The sequence below is a fragment of the Polypterus senegalus genome, chromosome 4 (assembly GCF_016835505.1).
Source record: "Polypterus senegalus isolate Bchr_013 chromosome 4, ASM1683550v1, whole genome shotgun sequence".
Taxonomy (NCBI): Eukaryota; Metazoa; Chordata; class Cladistia; order Polypteriformes; family Polypteridae; genus Polypterus; species Polypterus senegalus.
The window spans coordinates 168,009,531-168,015,530 of record NC_053157.1 but is presented as its reverse complement, the minus strand read 5'-3'; positions in this window follow the sequence as shown (position 1 = coordinate 168,015,530).

Sequence of the window (6,000 nt, the reverse complement as noted above, 5' to 3'; positions counted from 1 at the left end):
TTTTTTTTTCATCTGGTGTATGTGCATCTGGTATCTGGCAAATGTTGCTGTTAAAGATACAACAGTGTGCCCAAGATTACTGAGAACTACAAAGAAATGGGAGATGATAAAAGTCCAAAAGATATGGTCAAGGACATCAATGGGTCAAAACTGGAAGGGCAATTAGTATCAAGCAGACTGAAACCGAGAGGGCAAGACAAATGTGAAGGTCAAAGTCAAAAAACTCAAAACCAAACAAAGAATCCTAAAGCTAGAACCTACTTGGAATAAAGCTCACTACCGTAATGTTTTTCAGAAGGTTGTCACATCTTCTGAGGGATAAAGCAGTGTGTGAATGCTTTAGGCCTTAGTCAGGTCTTTCCTTGCTTCATTGTTCTATCACCTCCTGGTTCACACTACCAGGAAACCATATGTAAAACATGGAAGACTACAAAGAAGCCACAACATTGTAGGTCAGAGTCAACCAGCAACCAGTGTGGCAAGGTCCAATAGAACAAGTGGGTTGGAAATTTAAATTTAGTAATTCCAGTAAAATGTGAAGAATTTGTAATAAAATTTCAAAATCTGCATGTCTCACTGAAAGAAATTTTTCGTTTCTCTGTAAATTATGACACTTCACAATGATGTGTCATCTATTGTATTGGATGGCTAAGTGTAACAAGCCTACTGAAATCCGGTCTAATGCCACACTTGAGCTGTTCTGACCACATGATATTTGAAAGGACCAGCAGAGGAGTGTACATTGAAATGATAAGCAAGGGGAAAACCCAGGGAAGCAAGGGAATCAGATGTCTAATCCTAAATGCTAAACAGAACTCTTAAGTATGATACCAAATTCAAATGTGACTAATTGTTAATACCAATCACTGTCTTACTAAACCCGAGTCTATATCAAAGAAAGCTTGCTTAAGATTTTAGTGACAGTGCAGGCAAGGTATTTTTTAGATTTTATAAAAAATGGTTCACTTCAGAATGCAATTTTATGTGGCAAATTAACATATACCATGATTGTGAATAAATCATTTCAAAATGAAAACTATCAAAATTATCCTCAGACAAAATTAATAAAGATCAAACTATTCTAACATCATCATCACTGATGCCCTTTGAAATGAATCACTAAAGATAGCCATTCAGTACACTGAAGTGTCCATTGAGTTCATGTCTGCCACCTGCTTCCTATACCTAGTAACTGCAACATTCTCTTTGAGTAGAAGATTGTAATCAGCAAATGTACTACTGGACAAGAGATGTAGGGATAATATTTTTAATCATACATAAGATTTATACAGCCGGTGTCAAAATTACCTCATTATTATTTATACACACCACCATTAAATCACTTGCAGTTAAGCCCATCAGCACTTGACAGGTAGAAGTTTTTTTTAAAGATAGTTCATCAGAGGACAATATGCTCATTTGAAAATGCATTGAGAGATAATCTATTCCTTTCACTATCTGAATCTAGGCTAGCTAATGACAATACACAAGATACAGTGAAGGACTTAAATAAATACTTCCAGCATGTGAGGTATTAAATACATTTTTAATAAAGTCTCCACTCAGATTACCTAGAGCTGAAACTTGGTTGGAGTTCTGCCCAGTTCTAAGCTAAGATACTGTATGAATTGATGCTTATTTTGCAAACAGAGGTTATAAGGGCCAGAAGTGCTCTTCTCTTCCACTCCTATGGACTTTCCTTGGTGTGACTTCTCTTTTTTAGGGTCCAGTTGACATTTCTGGCTGGCTTAAAAGATGATGTGTTTCTCCACTATATTTCAAATAGGGTGACCTCCTCCCTTGCCCACTTCTTGAGGCCACAACCACACACTCTTCCTATCACAAACTATTCCTATCTCTCTCTCTCTATGTCTTCTTTCTTTTCTGGCCCATCTCTATTTTGTGTATGAGCCAACTCACCATCTGACTCTGATCTCAACATACTGATCTTAAGTCTCAGACCCCCAAGTACAGCAATGTCCACTAGCATACCCTGAGGCCCATGCACAAATGGCAGCTTCTGGCAAGACTGCATTCTATATTGAGAAGCAAGAGTCTACCAGTCCAATGGGATAAATCTCCATTGCCACCTACAAGCCTGGAGGTTTTTCACTGGTCTCCCACCAATCCCTTATGACATTTCACTACCTTCTAAAAGACTTATATTTTGGCATTTTTTCAGTAACCTATCCTCCACCACAGATTGCATAGTGTCCTGGAGCTCTGAGGAAGCATCACTAAATACTGCCTTGGTGTGCTGTCCCAAAATTCAGATTGATCATCCATTCATTTACCTAAATAAACTATTTTTATCCACACAGTGGTACACATTTAGGTAGTACTTCTCTGTAAACCTGCTGTTACAGTCTGATGGCCTCTTTCCATGATTCATGCATTTGTTCTCTTATTTAGTTATTCCAGATATGGTTTATAGGAAGACAGAGCTTACATTAGCATTATTAAATGCAAGGCAGGAGCAAACCCTGAACAAGGTGAAGTCCATCACAAAGTATTCTCATTTAATTTAGTGGCAACAAAACCCCAAGACACATGTTTGATATGTGAGAGAAAAACTGTAATAGCAAGGCAAAAAATACATAAATTCCAACAGAAAAATTCAAACATAGGAAATGAACCCATTCTCCTAGAGATAGGAGGTAGCAGCACTTAACCATTTCATTGTTAAGGTTATATGTAAATGATTTAAATAATTTTATTAATAAGGCCAGACTGCAAAACTTTTATAAACATAAGGTGAAAATTGTATTGCATGTGAAGGAAACCACTCTTTCAATTTACAGATGATTCTCATATGCTTTCCATGTGCTCAAAGTTGTAATATATGCAACTGCTGTATATGGCGTTGCACAGTAGTTAATACTGCTATGTCACAGTTTCAGAGTTTTGGGATAAAATCCTGGTTTTCGAGTTTGCACATTCATCCCATGTATAGTAAATGTGGGATTTCTTTTCACCATCCAAAGATATGCAAATTTTAACTTACTGGCAAACCTACACTGACCTAGTATGAGGTAATTTGAGTGTCTGCATGATAGTATCCTGTGAAATCAAGCTGTTGCCTTGTAAACTGCATAAGCAGATTAGAAGAAAAGATGGGAGATACTGAGTGTATACATCCATTAATTCATAAATCCAAACCTTTACAGATGCCATGACACTCTAAGCATGATATGTTGGAAAATACACTCTCATGTATGTATAGGTTAGTACGGGGGATTCAGAAAGTATTCAGGCCCCTTCATTTTTTTCACATTTTGCTATGTTGCAGTTTTGTGCTTAAATCCTTTAAAGTCCATCCATCTATCCATTATCCAACCCACTATATCCTAACTACAAGGTCACAGGAGTCTGCTGGAGCCAATCCCAGCCAATACAGGGCACAAGGCAGGAAACAAATCCTGGGCAGGGCGCCAGCCCACCGTAGTCCTTTAAAGTCTTTTTTCTCCAAATCAAGTGACACCCAATAACCAAGAATGAATTTTTGGCCAATTTATTAAAATAAATTGACACAAGTATTCAGACCATTTACTGTGACACTTGAGATCTGGCTCGGGTGCACCCTACTCTGTTGTTCGTCTTTGACATGTTTTTATGCCTTGTTTGGAGTCCACCTGTGATACATTTAATTGACTATGTGGGAAAAGGAAAAGCACACATCTGTCAATATACGGTCCCACAGCTGACAAGATATATAAGAGCAAAAATCAAGCATTGAAGTCGAAGGAATTGCCTGCAAAGCATTGATAAAAGGATTATATCTTGGCAAAGATCTGGGGAAGGCAAAAAAAAAAATCCTGCATTATTAAAGGTTCCCAAGAGCACAGTTTCCTTCATAATTCTTAAACTGAAAGGTGTAGATCAATCATGACTTTTCTTAGAGACTGTCACACGGCCAAACTCAGGAAACATGGGAGAAGTGACTGGTAACAGAGGTGACCAAGAACCTAATGCCCACTCTGACTAAGCTCCAGAAAACCTATGTGGACATGACAGAAACTTCCAGAAGGACAACATTTTATGACAGAGTGGTCAGACAGTAAACTCTCCTCAGTTAAAGATGTATAGAAACCTGCTTGTAGTTTACAAAAAAAGCACTTAAAGGATTCTCAGACTGTGAGTAATAAAATGAGTGCCATGTTGATGAAGCATGAAGAAAACTCCAGACTGTAATTTCTGTCAAAGGTGCTTTAAAGGATCTGAATGCTATAGTTGTGTCAATGTGATACTGCAGTTTCAAATATATCTACTTTATATATATATAGAAAAGATGAGCAAACTCATGCAATGCTTTCATGTGACGTTTTGATGCAATGCTCATTTTTCATCAAACTACACATCATATACTTATACATCTGTATATCATTTACATACAGCAATGATACTCCCATGTCACTACTAATTTAATGCATATATATCAAACAAAATACCTTATATTAATCTGCTCCGCTAAGAACACAAGTAGTTCACTTGTGTGTTAGTAGTTGACAAAATAAAGACTATGTACTGGTACACTCTTACAAATTGTAAAACTGCATAAACATTCAATTGCCAACAAAATCGTGACTGGTGATCATGCAGAAAAAATCATATTTCTTCTGCATATTAAGTTAGATACTGGTGATATTTCAGCAAGTTGATTACCATTCATCTTGCAAAGAAAACAATATCCAATAGATTTAGCATTTGCTATAACTATAAATAAATCTGAGCGCTAGATTTTTGACCATGTTGAAATATACCCATGGACTGATAGGGAGTGAAGTGAGCAAACAATGGGGGTTGTGCTACCATAGGCAGCCAGAGGAGCACATCCCTCTAGTGTGTATGTGTGTGTGTGTGTGTGTATATATATTGTGGAGCCAACCCGGACACAGACAGGCGGACATGTTGTTTCTCAACCACCACACGTTTATTTACAATTATTAAATGGTCACACAGACCCAAATAATGGTCACTAAGACCTAGTTCGGTGCACAAAACACCCCAACACACTCAGTCCTGGCCACAAATGCCTTCTTTGGGCCGCCTCCACACCTCCTCTGTGCTTCGTCCTGCCTCCCCCCGACTCCAGCCCTGAATGAATGGAGACGGCCCCTTTTATGCAGTCCCCGGATGAGCCCCAGGTGTTCCCGGCATTCACCCTTGGCCACGCCCCAGCATGGCGGAAGTGCCGGCTGTCCTCCCGGCAGCTCTCCGGGTGCCGTCCTAAATCTTCCTCCCAGCACTTCCTGGTGTGGCGGAAGTGCTGGGGTAACAGGTCCCCAAGGCATTGGGGCGCCTTCTGGCCCCTACAGGGTGGAGCTTCCATGCCCTGTACCCATGGCCCTCAGAGCAACCAGGAAGGCGGCCCCCACGTGATCCAAAGTGGGCTTTGACCCTCTTCTGGTCCCTCACGGCGTCCCGGCCGGGTCGTTGCCCCTAGCATCCCTGACAATATATATATATATATATATATATATAGGTGCTGGTCATAAAATTAGAATATCATGACAAAGTTGATTTATTTCAGTAATTCCATTCAAAAAGTGAAACTTGTATATTAGATTCATTCATTACACACAGACTGATGTTTTTCAAATGTTTATTTCTTTTCATTTTGATGATTATAACTGACCTTTTCACAATATTCTAGTTTTCCGTGATACTGAATTTGGGACTTTCATTAGTTGTTAGTTATAATCATCAAAATTAAAAGCAATAAACATTTGAAATACATCAGTCTGTGTGTAATGAATGAAACTAATATACAAAATTCACTTACTGAATAGAATTGCTGAACTAAATCAACTTTGTCATGATATTCTAATTTTATGACCAGCACCTAAATATAAATATATTTATATATACGAGGTGTGGCAGAAAAGTAATGAGACTGGCAACACTGCAAGCGATCTGGCAACACTGCGCTGTTGTCCTTGATAGAGCACGTGTATCAGTACCCTCTCATAGCTCAGTGCGAGTTTCAACTCCTTCTGTTAA